Below are 18,393 nucleotides of genomic sequence, written 5' to 3' on the forward strand. Positions count from 1 at the left end.
GAGTTTAGAATAATTGGATTTAAGCATAGTATGCGTGCTTGCATATATGTAATCCATGTCCGGGAACCACGGTATGCATACCCGTATGCGTACTTGTTGGTTTTGAGAAAGTCCGGGAACCTGGTATGCAAACCGGTACGCGTACTGGCGTAAGGTTCAGGTCCGGGAATTTCTGCTGAGTTTGGATGGTATGCCTACCAGTTCACGTACTGGCGAAACCCAAACTTAGTCCGACTACTTAGGTACACGTACCCGTATGCATACCTAAGTGGATGATGTTCTAAAATTGGTTTGTTCATGAACTAATACATTTATATAATAAGGAATGCAATCTTTTGCAAACTGTGGCTATAATGTTCATGACTTGATTCATGTGAATCAAAATCGATTTTGCTTCAGTTGCATCTTGTATACTTCTATGAGAATATAAATAATTGAAAAACTCTAGAACTAGTTTCATTTGAGTCATTTGAACTAGTTATGGTTAAGATGAATGAGGTTGATATGAAAGTGTTCATATGGCTAACTTCGGTTAACTATTTTTGAGCCAACAATGTGTACACATTTAGGTACGGTTACTCATATCTAAATGAAGGTACATTTCATTTGTTTGTAACAAGATAAGTTCGATCTAACGATTGAAAGATATTAGCTTGAGTCTAATCAGGTTTTCATCTGACGGCGAATATTGAATGCTTTGTTACCAAGGTGGCATTGATTGCAAACCCTGATTTGAAGACTATATAAAGGAGAACTCTAACAACTGGGAAACCTAATCCCCACACCTCCAATGTGATACTAGTTGAGACTAGAGCCGATTCTCATTTAACCTTAGGTTTTTCACGAAACCCTGTAGGTTAACGACTTGAAGACTTCAGTGGGATTGTGAAGCCAGCCCCAACTATTTTCTTTGTATTTGTATGATATGATCTTGTTGATTTTCTCGTGATTAAGTACTATTTTCTCTAAGATTCGCTCGAGATTTATTCTCCTATAGGCAAGATAAAAAGTAATCACAAACATATTCAGCTCATCGTTTGTGATTCCACAATATCTTTTTTCGCTACCAGATTAAGATTATTGTGAGGTGATTGATATTTCTAGGCAGTTCTTCGGGAATATAAGTCCGGTATATCAATTGATTCTTGTTCACCTTGATTTATCAAAAGACGGAACAAAACTCATAGGTTTATCTTGAGAGATTTATCTATACAATAGACTTTTCTGTGTGAGACAGATTTGTTTATCAAGTCTTCGACTTTGGGTCGTAACAACTCTTAGTTGTGGGTGAGATCAGCTAAGGGAATCAAGTGCGTAGAGTCCTGCTGGGATTCAGAGACGTAAGGAGCACAACTGTACCTTGATCAGTGTGAGATTGGTTAGGGCTCAACTAAATTTTAGTCCGAAGTTAACTTGGAGTAGGCCAGTGTTTGTAGCGTCTTAATACAGTGTGGTATTCAAATATGGACTAGGTCCCGGGGTATTTCTGCATTCGCGGTTTCCTCGTTAATAAAATTTCTGGTGTCTTTGTTATTTCTTTTCCGCATTATATTTTTTATATAATAGAAATATCAACGGTTGTGTGTAGTTCAATCAATTAGAGAATCCAACCTTTGGTTGTTGATTATATTGATTGACACTTGAACATTGGTCCTTGGTATCGTTCAATTTGTTTCACATAATAATCAGTCTTATGGATTTCTATATGTTTGATTTGTTGATTACATTGTGAAACAGAGATATAACTCTTGGATATATTTCCATTGATTGAGTTTGACTGTCTAGTTGACTCTCTTGGAATTATATTTGAGTTTGTCCATACAGATTGCTAAGTCAAATATTGGGTGTGGTTGTTGTACCCCGCTTCTTCACATTGTGAATCGAATGAAACCTCTGATGGATATAATCATTTATCCCTATCGAAGTGCTTTTGTCAAAAAAATACAAATTGCAGATAACATATGAGGTGATTCACACCATTAAGCAAAAGAAAAAAAAAAGGTGAAGTTGGACTTGCAGCAATTAAGTTGGACATGTCCAAAGCCTATGACAAGCTTGAGTGGTCATTCTTGTTTAAAGCTATGACTATATTGGGTTTTCATTAAAAGTGGGTAAATCTAATCTTGAACTGCCTCAATATAGTGAGTTACTCAATTATGTTAAATGGTACCCCAATGGGTAATCTATAACCCGAAACGGGGTTAAGACAAGGAGATCCTATCTTCCGATATCTATACATTATATGTACTGAAGCTTTATCTGCATATATACATAAATAAACTTGAGAGAGAAAACTTGGTTCACGGAGTTAAGATTGTACACGCATCTCCACTAATCAACCATCTTTTGTTTGCCGATAATAGCCTCATTTTCACAAGGCTACGATACCTGATTTCCATGATACAAATGAGTATCTTCAGAAGTACTGCAAAGCAAGTGGACAATAAATTAATTTTTAAAAATTTAGTTTGTTACTAAGTAAAAATATACATCCAAGACATCAGAGATTATTGGCCAGAATTCTAGGTATTTCTAACTTACACCTTGGAGAGAAATCTCTAGAATTCAATCATGGTTAACTAATATAGATACCTAATTTCTAGGTTTAAGAGAATTGTTTTTAATTTTGTTAATCGAGCAAACAATGTGGTTGTCCATAATATAGCCCGATAGACGAAAACAAATAGAACCTGTATGGCTTGATCTTCACCCCCAGTTTGGATTTTGCCATCCTTAAGTGCTCAAGGCAGGTGGAGGGGATGGAATGAGGCGTTTCTTAAATTTGCTTCTTAAAAAAAAGTAATATTCTCTATTTTAATTTGATTTACTTTATATTTCACTTGCAATGTAGGTAATCAGTGATCCATGTACACAGCTTGTTACAACACAATTCTTTAGTACTTTTTTTTTCTTAATTATTTCATATGTAAGTATATAATCACCACCTTACACGTGTCAGATGAAGGAGACGCGTGACATTCACCTAGACAGGGTATACCGGAGTAGTGTACACACGTTACACATTAACATCACTAAATATCTACTTTACCCCATATCGAGACATATTAAAATTGAACGTACCAGATCTAGTGCAACTGACATCGAAAAGACGAAACTGCAATACCAGATGTCTAGGCGTAGGATTATCCAACTACCAACATTAAATGCAACGAGTAAAGTAACACGTGGAAGAATATGAATGGTTAGATAAGAGGTGGACCGTCGTGGCAAGGCGATACTGCTGGGGCATCACCGGACAATCACGACGTACTCCAACGTTATGGGCACACAAAATAAAAAGGTTGATAACAACTGTAATAAGGGGAACGCACACGAAGACCCTATAAATGCCCCATTCCACCAAAAGACAGGGGTCGAGAATTTTGAACTAAGCAGAGATATTCTGGGAGAGAGAAAGTAACTAATAGATCTGAGCAACCATTATGTAATCTTACCCTCCCCTACATTCAAAGTCACTCGACTCAACATTGTAATTACCTTAAACTAGTGTAGTTAAAATCGTTCTTCAAGGCCGATTACTTGCCGAGTGATCTCTACATACTATATGACCGATGCGATTTCGGATTCCAAGCCATTTCCGATTTTTAGCAATTAAGGAAGACTAATTTGCCGATTTGGACCGATTTTTGAGAAAAATGAGTTAACGATTTTTCCGAGTTGGCCTTGCTTGCACTAAAATCAGAAAACAAAAATTTCGTAACCCCTCGAATGGGAGTTATCAAATAGAAAAACCTCTAAATACATAATGAATACGTACAATATAATAGTATTACGCATTTAGTTACATGATAGTGTTAAAATTTTAATTTTAGTTAGATACAAATCATGACTTGTGAGCACCAATATATAAGTCTCTAATAAATAATTCCGAGTATTAGACTGAGTTTTAGCGATTTTCAAGTCTGAACTTGCTGCTCCAAGCTCCCCAACCGAGTAGGACTGAGAAATGATTTCGACAACTTTGTCTTAAACTCATAATGAAGATCTCTCAATACCCCCATAGACTAGGTATTCGTGCTGAACCACATAAACCATCGTGTGATTTATATTTCTGCACTTTATACTTGTTTTACCATTATATGATTTGGTTGTGCTTTTGTCCGACGATATATGTGATAATGTGATGTCGTAGCCAATTATGTTGACGCTGCATTATGCTTTCAATATAGCCCTAGTTTATCATTGCGAATATTGATTGTGGCACGAAAATACTCATCGTAATCTTAGTGTTCATACCATACTTACTAAACGTCATCATTATAGGATTCTATGATCTCAATTCTTACTGTCACGTGACTTTTTACCGAATGCACTCCATCATTTCATATTAGGTTCCCAAAGTAATAACCGTTATTCGCCTGATTTTATATTGATAACGTCGCCTTAAAAGAGATTGATTTTGTTGCAGAATTAAAATACATAACTTTTGGTTCCACTGTTACAATATCACCAAACGGAGGGTATATCGTGGCATTGTACATAGAGTCAACGAGGCCAACATTAGTGATTGTTCTGGTGATCACGATGGAGTTTCCTAGGCAGGGAATCGTTATTGAAGATCTTTCACTGGGAATCGTTATTCAATAATTATCCATGACATTCAAATTAGATTTTTTAAGATTTTACAAACATCTTAGATATTCAATTCACTTAAGATTTCTTAAGATAGTAGAGGACCCAAGATATATAAGGATTCTTATGGATAAATATATGCAAAAGCATAGTATTATCTTCCATCAATCTCAAACCCAAATCATTAGAGCTTCATGGATTCTTATGGATAACTTACGTATCGATTTTTTTTTATAACAATGCTTTGTTTTTCGATTGAAAGATAGTATTTTCTCCATTGGATTTATAAGATGATGTTGTTATGAGTTTCTCTTTACAAATCATCTTCTCCTTCATTAACTTGCTCTTTTCCTTCTCTAGAGTTATTGTAATTTCTTTATTTCATCTATATAGGTTGAAAAAGCGGGGGTCTAACAACCTCACCCAATATTTCGATTAGCAATCTGTATAGACTAACTCCAATATACTTTCTAGAGAATCAACTAGACAGTCAGACTCAATCTAGATTAAAGTATATCAAAGAGTTAATATCTCAATCTCTCGATTTGATCTTTACACAAGCAAATGGAAATCTGCGAGTCTTTATCAAATACTAGAGAGATAAACTTGGATGGTACCAAAGACCAATACCCAAGTGTCAATCAATTTAAATCAACAACCAAAGGTTGGATATTCTAATTGATTGATCTTAACGCACAACCTGTGATATTTCAATTATATAACAAAATATAATACGAAAGAGAAATAACACAAACACCAGAAATTTTGTTAACGAGGAAACCGCAAATGCAGAAACACCCTGGGACCTAGTCCAGATTGAACACCACACTGTATTAAGCCGCTACAGACACTAGCCTACTACAAACTAGCTTCGGTCTGGACTGTAATGGAACCCTAATCAATATCACACTGATTCAAGGTATAGTTGTGCTCCTTACATATCTGATCCCAGCAGGATACTACGCAATTGATTCCCTTAGATGATCTCACCCACAACCAAGAGTTGCTACGACCCAAAGTCGAAGACTTTAACAAACAAATTTGTATCACACATAAAAGTCTATGATGATAGATAAATCTGTCTCCCACAGATAAACCTAAGAGTTTTGTTCCGTGTTTTGATAAAATCAAGGTGCACAAGAACCAATTGATAACCCAGACTTATATTCCCGAAGAACAGCCTAGAATTATCAATCACCTCACAATAATCTAAATCGTATGGTAGCGAAACTAGATGTTGTGGAATCACAAACGATGAGACGAAGATGTTTGTGATTTCTTTTTATCTTGCCCTATAGGAGATATAATCTCAAGTTAATTATTCAATTGAACTCGTACGATAAAAAATGGCAAGATCAGATCGCTCAATAAAGGGAAGTGGTTTCTTCTGGCTTCACAATCCCAATGAAGTCTTTCGAACCTACAAGGTCTCGAGAAGAAACCTAAGGTTAAAGGAGACCCGACTCTAGAAAAACCAACTAGTATCACGCAAAAGGTGTGGGGATTAGTATTTCCAGTTGCTAGATGTCTCCTTTATATAGTTTTCAAATCAGGGTTTGCAATCCAAGTTACCTTGGTAACAAAATATTCAATATTCACTGTTAGATGAAAAACCTGATTTAACCAAGCTAATATCTTTCAACCGTCAGATCGAAACTTAGCTTGTCACACTGTTTGTGGGTGAAAACTACTTCTGCCGATTTTGGTAATTTTATGTGAATGAGAAACAAGTCTAAACCCTAAACAATGCACTGCACGGGAGTACTTTTGATTCGAGAGATCAATCTCTACAATCCTGTCCTAAACCAAGAAATGGTCGTTCCAAGCTTGCTTCGGTCACAAAGTGAAGGAGAAGGGTTGGTCTTAGGGAGGGAAGCGAAGAAAGTGTTGAGACCAGAATCGTTGGTTCTTAAGGTGTGGTTGTTTACGACTTGTATCAGAAAGTAGAACTAGCTAGCAGAATGGAAAGCTATCAGGTGATTTCTGGATACTGTGTTGTTCTCTGACCAAAACTTGTTGTTAGGTGGAATAGGTGAAACCTATTTATACAAGTCGTAATAAAACGTACCCTGGTCTCGTAGGAAGTGGAAACGATTGAGTAGTGGAAGAGTAACGTTTAACGTCAGGAATTATGCTTCCATAATGAAGGAGGTGGATCCGTTTACACCGTTACTTCTTGCTATTACTAACCCCCCCGCTTTATGACACATTCTTGTAACGGGCGTATTGCACGCCGTACGCTGTAAACCTCCAGACCAATACCCTGATGAGCATCCCCCAGTTTGTGACATGTTTGATGTCTCGAGTGTTTTCGTGGAAAACATGTAGCACTTTGCTACGTGTGTCAAGTTAAAATCAAGAGGCTTACCGCAGGAAAATAACATGTGATGCTATTAGGCTCGTCTTGGATGGTCGCCTAAAACATGCGACAAGTATGTCAGTTCAGTGGCGAACTTCGATGGCTGAGATCGCATCTCATTAGGATGGGTAGCCTTTGATTATGGCTACCTTGTGTTGGCGCCTGATAATGGCGCAGTGGCGTTTTGGTGTACGCCAGTGGAAATGTTGCTGGCATGGCTGGTGCTTGCCAGTGGCACGGTGGTGCAAGTGGCGCCTGGCGTAGCCATGGCCACTAGATTTAGGCGGCTGGTCGCCTAAAACTTGCCACAAGCCTGCCAGCTCGGTGGCGGACTTGGATGGCTGAGATTGCATCTCATGAGGAAGGGTAGTCGTTGATTATGGCTAGCTTGTGTTGGCGCCTGATAATGGCACAATGGCGTTTTGGTGTACGCCAGTGGCAATGTGGCTGGCATGGCTCGTGCATGCCAGTGGCACGGTGGTGTAAGTGGCGCCTGGCGTAGCCATGGCCACTGAAATTTTGGCACGTTGGTGTTAGACTAAAACGTGGTGTGGAAACATCAGTTTTAATGGACACGTTGATCCCCATGTTCTGTGGAACATTGTTTGGCTCGGTTAGCGTGGCAACTTTGCCTAAATTAGGGTTTGGCATGTCGAAACCCTAATTAGCATATATGGAATGTAGCATGCGGTAGGTGGCCGCGACATGGCAATTTATACAAACGATGCCAGAGTCATGTCGGAGGGGCCATAGGCAGGCCACCATGTAGAAACGGACACATGAACAAATATTTCCACGAGTGGCCATGGTGAGGCGCCTTTTTTAGGGTTTGGCGGGTCCCACATGGCTCATGGCATGTTATAGGGCCAAAGTGGCGTTATTGGGCCACGACTGGAAATTAGGGTTAAGACTAACGCCACTAAAGCAGAGCCGTGTTTGGAATACCCTAATTGAATATGTTATGGCGTTTGGCCATGAACAAGGAGTGAGTTAGCACATTGGCGCGCTATTTATGGTAAGTTACCACGTTCGACATGTTTTGCATGCCAATTAGCGTATTTGGCGCGACTTTTGGAAACTCAATTTGACATTGTGACCATCTGGCGCTACTTTACCTCTTTTAATACTGTAGCAGGTTTAGAGCGACCTGATTGGTCGATTAAAAGAGGGGTCGGACAAAAGCGGGCGTGGCCACACTGCTGGTGTGCGTGTGACAAGTTTAGAGTGACCTGATTGGTCGATGAGAAGGGGGGCCGGAAAGCAACATGGGGTCGGCCTCATTCTAAATGCGTGTGGCACATTTAGGGCGACCTGATTGGTCGATGGAAAGGGGGCCGACAAGCAAGGGCGTGGCCACACTTCCAGTGCATCGTGGCGGATTTAAAGCGACCTGATTGGTCGACAAAGGAATGAGGGCCGTTTGGGTAGCATGGGGCGTGGCTAAGTGGCGCCGGCTAGCCTATGGTATGGCCACGCTTCCCTCGTTGTTGCTCCTACTCCGCGTTCCTGTTTATTCTTCGCTTTCTGACTGAGTATTTTGCGCAAGGGCCTTAACCTTGGTACTTGGAGGTCCGTGATACTCTTCTACGAGTGAACACAAATCCGTCATGCCATACCGATATTAAGGGTTCTGCCGGGAACATAGCACAAGAAAAGTACCCAGTGAATCTTATATTAATAAGTAATATAGGCAACACGCCGAAATTTACAGAATATTTGGGATGGTTGCTACATGCGCCAGTCTGGATAAATTTCATGTAAATATATTGAACGGATCAATAAATATGCCAGTGGAGAGGTTAACACTCATGGCTCCGTTTCCTTACAGAGTGACGTCAGATGCAAGGTTTTACAATTTTAACCCTAAGCTAAAAACCACCATCAACATTAAGTACCCTGCTTAGCTCGGAACAGTGGCATTGTTGCGGGGTAAGCATGAGATGGTGACAGACAAGGATAAAATCGAAACAACAAGTCATGAAGAGATTGTCAGGAAGATTTGGCTAGCCTTTATCAGGAGGCATGAAGAATCTGTGATCCTTGTATTGTCGGTTTTGCATAAATTCGGCTTGGCCACAGGGTGTTGGCATCAATGCTACAACTTTGGCTACTGATTGGCAGAGGTGGCACTGCAACTTGGTCCGCGGAACGGGTGTTGGCTGGCTAGGAAAGGTAGATGGCGCTGCTTTGGCTGGCTAGGTCAATGGCGTTGTTGGCTACGGAAAGGTGAATGTCGCTTCTTTGGCTAGATAGGAGCAAGCGGATATGGCGCATTTCAACACTAAGATGAAGATGTGTTGAGGCAGTGATGTCTGACAACACGGTAGTGAGTGTTGAGGAATTTTCACGTCTCAACACTAAGAAAAAGGATGTGTTGAGGCAGCATGCCTGGCAACACAGTGGTGAGTGTTGAGAAATTTGCACGTCTCAACACTAAGAGAAAGGATGTGTTGAGGCAGCATACCTGGCAACAAAATAGTGGTGTTGAGGAATTTGCACGTCTCAACACCAAGAAGAGGGTGTGTTTAGGAAGCATTCCTAGCAACACATTGGTGAGTGTTGAGGAATTTGCACGTCCCAACACTAAGAGAAAGGATGTGTTGAGGCAGCATGCCTGACAACACAATAGTGGTGTTGGGGAATTTGCACGTCTCAACACCAAGAAGAGGGTGTGTTGAGGAAGCATGCCTAGCAACACAATGGTGAGTGTTGAGGAATTTGCACGTCTCAATACTAAGAGAAAGGATGTTTTGAGGCAGCATGCCTGGCAACACATTGGTGAGTGTTAAGGAATTTGCACGTCTCAACACTAAGAGAAAGGATGTGTTGAGGCAGCATGCCTGGCAACACAATAGTGGTGTTGAGGAATTTGCACGTCTCAACACCAAGAAGAGGGTGTGTTGAGGAAGCATGCCTAGCAACACGTGGTGAGTGTTGAGGAATTTGCACGTCTCAACAATAAGAGAAAGGATGTGTTGAGGCAGCATGCCTGGCAACACAATAGTGGTGTTGAGGAATTTGCACGTCTCAACACCAAGAAGAGGGTGTGTTGAGGAAGCATGCCTAGCAATACAGTGGTGAGTGTTGAGGAATTTTCATGTCTCAACACTAAGAGAAAGGATGTGTTGAGGCAGCATGCCTGGCAACACAATGGTGAGTGTTGAGGAATTTGCACGTCTCAACACTAAGAGAAAGGATGTGTTGAGGAAGCATGCCTGGAAAAACAATAGTGGTGTTGAGGAATTTTCATGTCTCAACACTAAGAGAAAGGATGTGTTGAGGCAGCATGCCTGGCAACACAATGGTGAGTGTTGAGGAATTTGCACGTCTCAACACTAAGAGAAAGGATGTGTTGAGGAAGCATGCCTGGAAAAACAATAGTGGTGTTGAGGAATTTGCACGTCTCAACACCAAGAAGAGGGTGTGTTTAGGAAGCATGCCTACCAAACAGTGGTGAGTGTTGAGGAATTTGCACGTCTCAACACTAAGAGAAATGATGTGTTGAGGCAGCATGCCTGGCAACACAATAGTGGTGCTGAGGAATTTGCACGTCTCAACACCAAGAAGAGAGTGTGTTGAGGCAGCATGCCTGGCAACACAATGGTGAGTGTTGAGGAATTTGCACGTCTCAACACTAAGAGAATGGATGTGTTGAGGCAGCATGCCTGGCAACACAATAGTGGCGTTGAGGAATTTACACGTCTCAACACCAAGAAGAGGGTGTGTTGAGGAAGCATGCCTAGCAACACAGTGGTGAGTGTTGAGGAATTTGCACGTCTCAACACTAAGAGAAAGGATGTGTTGAGGCAGCATGCCTGGAAACACAATAGTGGTGTTGAGGAATTTGCACGTCTCAACACCAAGAAGAGGGGTGTGTTGAGGAAGCATGCCTAGCAACACAGTGGTGAGTGTTGAGGAATTTGCACATCTCAACACTAAGATATTTAAAATTTGTTGAATATACCTAATAGATATAAAACATTTAGTTCTAGGATAGTTACTTAGATCTGTCTCCGCTAGGCAATTCCTTCGCGCATGATTGGGCTTTGGGTATTTTAGGCTCCCCAATGAGTGAGTAGCATCAGGCGTTAGTGATGACATCAGGATGATGACGGGTTGATAGACGGAAAAAAGTCCCCGGGTCTTTGATGGGATGAAACAAAAGGTGGCCACAACTATGAACCTTGGCTGGCTGCGATCACGATCCTTGAAAGGGAGGAGTGTGGTGGCTACGGGCACGAACCTTGGAAGGAAGGAGTGTGGCGGTTACGGCACGATCTTTGGCAGGAAGGAGGCGTTGAAGCGGTTTCGGCTCCTGAAGAGGACGTTGAAGCTTATGGAGCAGAACGCCGAAGCTTCGGCTTCGGATTTGGGAGAGGATGTTGAGGCTTCGACTTCGGCTATGGATCCTGGAGCAGCTTATGGAGAGAACGCTGAAGCGGAGCGGCTGCTGGAGCGAACGTTGAACCAGAGCGACTTCTGGAGAGAATGTTGAAGCGGCTCCTGGAGAGAACTCCAGTGAGGGCGCCATTAACCCTTGACTTCGAAAAACGAGTTGATACGATATGGCATATGGGAAGACGGCACACAAATAGTGCTGGTCGGCAAGTCGTGTTTTTCTCCTCATGGGAAAGAATACGCTTCTTCTGTTTGATTTTCCCTTGCAACTCTCAGAGTCTTGACGGTTACAATGTTGAAGTTGGAGGCCGCGTCAATCAGCGTGCTGTCAAACTCGACATCCTTCAAGTGAGCAGTGCATAGGAGTCCCCAGTTTCATCTACCAATCGTGCAGGAGAGGTTGGGGTTTGGGAACGATTTTCCTGGATGGAAACAACTGCTTTCGATTTTGTGGACGGAGTCCCCAGAAATCATGCATATCTTGACGGGAAGAGGGTCTCTGTGAACTCAGGAGGATTGCTGATTTCCTTTGCCTCGATTTTGGAGAAGTCGTTCCTGATCCTCAAGTGTGATGAAATTGGATTGCTGATTCCTATCCAACGGACGTTCAGGAGCAAAACGGGCCTCTTCATCTATAAAGGTGTGTCCTGCTGAGGTACTGACGCCAAGAGTATTAAAAGTACTCATTATTGGATCCATTTGGTGTTGGCGTGGTTCTTGAGGTAGCCGCTCTGTTAGTGTCTTGAGGAAAGTAGGTACCTCTTTCTGAGTTGAATCCATGTTCGTCTGAGCCTTAGCAAGAACTTCTTGTCTTTCCATCAAATCAGCAATGGTAATAGGGGGTTGGCTTCCTCTGGATCCTCCAGTCTCTCGTCCTGATGGGGGAGTGGCAGCAACTCAGGTGACAACCGGGGGCGTCACACTTGAAGAAACATTGGGGGTGGCGGCAGCGACTCTAGCTCTGGTGATTGGAGATGTAACGCATGAGGGAACGTTTCCGACGCCGCTGGTGTTGGTGGTAGAGTTTGCGGTGCCGCGGGTGTTGATCATGCTTGGTGTTGGTCATTCCCTTTTTCTCTCGTTGGATACGTCCACATACTCTGTCTGCATCGTCGTTGGCGGGGCACAAACCTTAGACAAGGATTAAACATTTTTGTGCCATCTCTGAGATTCTTGAAGTCTCTGGTTGTTAAGGAGCCAAACGTGCGTCTAGGGCTATTTGATTGCAGCAAACGTCTCTGCTCGCTGATCCTTTGAAAGGTGTAGAAGTTCACATAAACTTTCTACCAAAGAGGCTGCTTCTTGGTCCACCGGCCTCTGGTTGGTGGTGAAACTGTTGATATGATATCATCTGGGGTGTCAGTCCCCCGTGCTAGAATTTCTGAAACAGGTGAGCCGTTCCAATCTGACGTTAATCTGACAAGAAAACTGAGTATGTTGTTTATTGCTTCCTTCATCAGGTCCATGTTCCTTGTGTGGATCTCCTGGACTCGTGCCAACTCGACCAATCTTGGGATTTCTTCATTGGTTGCACCATTAGGTATAGCGTTAGGAGGAGGGATGGCGCCATTCGACAGGTTCTGAACGGAACTTGGATTTGTGGAATCAGTTCTAAGACCAACCATCTTTTTAAAACTGGAATTGCAACCGAGAGACTAATCTCTCGTTGTGGTCGCCAATTGTTTGTGGGTGAAAACTGCTTCTGCCGATTTTGGTAATTTTGTGTGGATGAGAAACGAGTCTAAACCCTAAACAATGCACTGCACGGGAGTACTTTTGATTCAAGAGATCAATCTCTACAATCCTGGCCTAAACCAAGAAATGGTCGTTCCAGGCTTGCTTTGGTCACAAAGTGAAGGAGAAGGGTTGGTCTTAGGGAGGGAAGCGAAGAAAGTGTTGCGACCAGAATCGTTGATTCTGAAGGTGTGGTTGTTTACGACTTGTATCAGAAAGTAGAACTGCCTAGAAGAATGGAAAGCTATCAGGTGATTTCTGGATACTGTGTTGTTCTCTGACCAAAACTTGTTGTCTGGTGGAAATAGGTGAAACCTATTTATACAAGTCGTAATAAAACGTACCATGGTCTTGTAGGAAGTGGAAACGATTGAGTGGTGGAAGAGTAACGTGTAACGTCAGGAATTATGCTTCCACAATGAAGGAGGTGGATCCGTTTACACCATTACTTCTTGCCATTACTAACCTCCCCGCTTTCTGACACTTTCTTGTAATGGGCGTATTGCACGCCGCACGCTGTAAACCACCAAACCAATACCCTGATGAGCATCCCCCAGTTTGTGGCATGTTTGATGTCTCGAGTGTTTTCGTGGAAAACATGTAACACTTGCTACGTGTGGCAAGTTAAAATCAAGAGGCTTACCGCAGGAAAATAATATGTGATGCTATTAGGCTCGTCTTGGCTGGTTGCCTAAAACTTTCCACAAGTCTGTCAGTTCGGTGGAGAACTTCGATGGCTGAGATCGCATCTCATGAGGAAGGGTAGCCGTTAATTATGGCTATACCTTGTGTTGGCATCTGATAATGGCGTCGTGGAGTTTTGGTGTACGTCAGTGGCAATGTGGCTGGCATGGCTCGTGCATGCCAGTGGCACGGTGGTGCAAGTGGCGCCTGGGGTAGCCATGGCCACTAGATTTAGGCGGCTGGTCGCCTAAAACTTTCCACAAGCCTGCCAGCTTGGTGGCGGACTTGGATGGCTGAGATTGCATCTCATGAGGAAGGGTAGTCGCTGATTATGGCTACCTTGTGTTGGCGCTTGATAATGGCGCAGTGGCGTTTTGGTGTATGCCAGTGGCAATGTGGCTGGCATGGCTCGTGCATGCCAGTGGCACGGTGGTGTCAGTGGCGTTTGGCGTAGAATGGCCACTGAAATTTTGGCACGTTGGTGTTAGACTCAAACGTGGTGTGGCAACATCAGTTTTAATGACCACATTGATCCCCATGTTCTGTGGAACATTGTTTGGCTCGGTTGGCGCGGAAACTTTGCCTAAATTAGAGTTTGGCATGTCGAAACCCTAATTACTATATATGGCATGTAGCATGAGGTAGGTGGCCACGGCATGGCATTTTATACAAAGGATACAAGAGTCATGCCGGAGGGTCCATAGGCAGGCCACATGTAGAAACGACCACATGAACAAATATTTCCACGAGTGGCCATGGTGTGGCGCCTTTTTTAGGGTTTGGCGGGTCCCACATGGCTCATGGCATGTTATAGGGCCAAAGTGGCGTAATTGGGCCACGAATGGAAATTAGGGTTAGGACTAACGCCACTAAAGCAGAGCCGTGTTTGGAATACCCTAATTGAATACGTTATGGCGTTTTGCCATGAAAAAGGAGTGGGTTAGCACATTGGCACGCTATTTATGGTAATTTTCCACGTTCAACATGTTTCTGTGGCAAAGTGGCGCATTCGGCATGTTTGGCATGCCAATTAGCGTATTGGCGCGACTTTTGGAAAGTCAATTTACCATTGTGACCATCTGGCGCAACTTTTCCTCTTTTAATACTATGGCAGGTTTAGAGCGACCTGATTGGTCGATTAAAAGAGGGGTCGGCCAAACGCGGGAGTGGCCACACTTCTGGTGTGCGTGTGGCAAGTTTAGAATGACCTGATTGGTCGATGGGAAGGGGGACGGCAAGCAACATGGGGCCGGCCTCATTCTAAATGCGTATGGAACATTTAGGGCTACCTGATTGGTCGATGGAAAGGGGGTAGGCAAGCAAGGGCGTGGCCACACTTCCAGTCTACCGTGGCGGATTTAAAGCGACCTGATTGGTCGACAAAGGAATAAGGGCCGTTTGGGTAGCATGGGGCGTGGCCAAGTGGCGCCGTCTAGCCTATGGCATGGCCACGCTTCCCTCATTGTTGCTCTTACTCTGCGGCTCTGTTTATTCTTTGCTTTCTGACTGAGTGTTTTGCGCAAGGGCCTTAACCTTGGTACTTGGAGGTCCGTGCTACTCTGCTGCGAGTGAACACAAATCCGTCATGCCATACCGATATTAAGGGTTCTGTCGGGGAACTTAGCACAGGAAAAGTACTCAGTGAATCTTATATTAATAAGTAATATAGGCAAGGCGCCGAAATTTATAGAATATCTGGGATGGTTGCTACATGCGCCAGTCTGGATAAATTTCATGTAAATATGTTGAACGGCTCAATAAATATGCCAGTGGAGAGGATAACACTCATGGCTCCGTTTCCTTACAGAGTGACATCATATGCAAGGTTTTACAATTTTAACCCTAAGCTAAAAACCACCATCAATACACACACAAATGAAATTTATTTCATTCAGGTTTGAGTAACTGTACCTAAACGTGTACACTTAGTTGGTTCACAAATAGTTAACCAATGGTTAGCCATATGAGAACTTTCATATTAACCATATTCATCTTCTTCACATAACTAGTTCAAATGACTCATAAGAACTAGTTGAAGAGTTGTTCAATTGCTTAGGTCTTTATGAATAGAAACAATTCAAACAAAATCGGTTAAATTCACTTGGATCAATTCATGAACAATATAGCCACGGTTTGCAAAGATTTTACTCCTTATTGATTTATTGTTTAAGTTCATGAACATCCAATTTGAGAAATATAACCAGCTTGGGTACGCTTACGGGTACGTGTACTATAGTTACCAGATTTGAGTTTAGAAACTCAGTAGAAATTTTCGGTCGAAAACTTCCGTGGGTACGCGTACGGGTACGCGTACCTAAGGTGACTGGTTTAACAGTTTGCAAACTTACAAACTCAGCAGAAATTTTCGGTTCGAAAACTTCCGCTGGTACGCGTACCCAACCTGTCTCCTTCACCAATACCATATGCACACACTTGGTTTCCGGCACATGGATTTATACACTAATGTGCGAACACACCATATATGCTTATATCCATAGTTGGTTACGCAATCTCAACTCTACATTTCAATCATTGAAACATTCTTCTATAATGTTATAACAGTCGTCATTCACAACTATCGTCATGAAATCTATTTTCAAGATTGAAACGTCATCATGACTTTCGTCACGGGTAAAGATGAAAAGCGAAAGCTTACCAACACATATTTCAAGATAAAGATAGGTGAATAAACTCGTCTCGAAATAGCAAATGTGTATGTATGAAAACTATCATACTTATACGACTTTGTCTCAAGAGTAGGAGATAAAGTAGATAGACTTTTGAGTGATAGATAAGTTCAAGTCTCCACATAACTTTTAGTCGGATGAAGTTCCACTGGTTCCTTGAGTAGTTCTTCGTCTTCGTAAGATGATCGCTATGGAGTCTGGATCTCAACTACACTAAATTGTCCTAAACAGAGACTTAGCTATAAGTAGTCTAGAAATCAAGACATATAGTTTTGACAACTAAACTTGACAAACATGCTTGAGATAGCAACGCATGCGATTTCGACCGAGCAATGCTCTAACAATCTCACCCTTTGTCAATTTTAGTGGCAAAACTATCAATACATATGGATTACAAAATAAATAAAACTTTGAAGCTTCTCATCCACATGCTTGATCTCCTTGGTTCTTCAACATTACTCGAAAACTTCGTCCTTTCCAAGTACTCCCATGATTCCATATATGTTCAATCCAACATCATAGTTTTTGAAGATCCGTAGCCATAACAATGAGAAAACAAAAGCTCTCGATCATTGTTATACAGTGTCATAGTATTATTACACAGTATCAAAGTTCTTATATCACAACTTCGACAACAATACTATGGTGATATGTATCACTCCCCCTTAGTCAATACCTTCATCTCAACATGAAAACCACTCCCCCTTACATAATGATCCGTAAAACACGTAAACCATATGTATTTGTAGTGTGAACTACATATTAATTCTCCCCCTTTTTGTCAATAAAATTGGCAAAGGTACGAAAACGGGATCCTAATGAAATTTCCACGGAGATGCTTCAAGACCAAAGAAAAGTACATATCAACTTGTTTAGATGCAATCATAAAGCCGGAGCTAAATGCATTCATCAAGGAGTTTATAAAGATACAAGATAATACCTAAAATATTCCACAGCCGCACTCCCCACAAATATTGGAAATTAAGCGCAAGTTCAAAAGAACTCTCCCCATTTGATGTCATTTCCGAAAGAACAACAAGAGCGACCTTACTTTTATACGAACAAAAGGATTTCTTTGGACACCAAAAACCATAAGGAAATGATTTTGTATCCAAAAATTATCGATCAAACTAATCACAAGCGAACCCATGATTAATTTAGTCGGAATATACAACCAAATTAATCATAAACGAATGTATGATTTGTTTAGCTGGAAATGCTCAAATAAGAAAACTTATGGAGCCGCACAATATATACATAAAATATGGATCAGAGAAGATCAATACTGTGGAATATACAAACATTCATTCTATCTTCATCACTATTTTCACAATGACATACAATAGACATAATCTTTGTAAACAAAAGACTTTAACCTATCTTCCATCAAAGAATTGACATAATAGGATTAACTTTTGTTTGTCAAAAGTTCATCGATCTTGTACCAATACATGCATATCGACATATGAAAGAGATAACTTTTGACATCGTATGGGACAATAATAGTTCACGGACGCAAACACACATATCCCATAACATATTGCAATATATAAAACCATAAAGATTAATACTGCAAACATCATCTTCCAAATCACTTTAGAATTTAAATAAATAAATCTAAAAATATTACAAGATGAAAATGTTGGACATAGCTATGTGTACTCACAATAATGGCTATTCCAAACCCTAGTTATCCTTCTTAAATAAAAGCAAGAATAAAATTTCTCTTAAGAAGTTTTACTAGGCATTAAGATCTTTGAAAAATTCCTTATCGTCCCCGAACTCGTTGCCGTCAACAACCATTGGTACGTATGGTTCATGGAGGAAGGAGCCAATACCAATAAACCGTCTTGGCTGATGATGTTGAACCAGAGCCTTCTAAATTTCTAACGATCTTAAAACACAAGCCTTTATTTGTTGAATCTCTTTTCTTGCCAG

Source organism: Papaver somniferum, chromosome 7 (assembly GCF_003573695.1).
Source record: "Papaver somniferum cultivar HN1 chromosome 7, ASM357369v1, whole genome shotgun sequence".
NCBI lineage: Eukaryota > Viridiplantae > Streptophyta > Magnoliopsida > Ranunculales > Papaveraceae > Papaver > Papaver somniferum.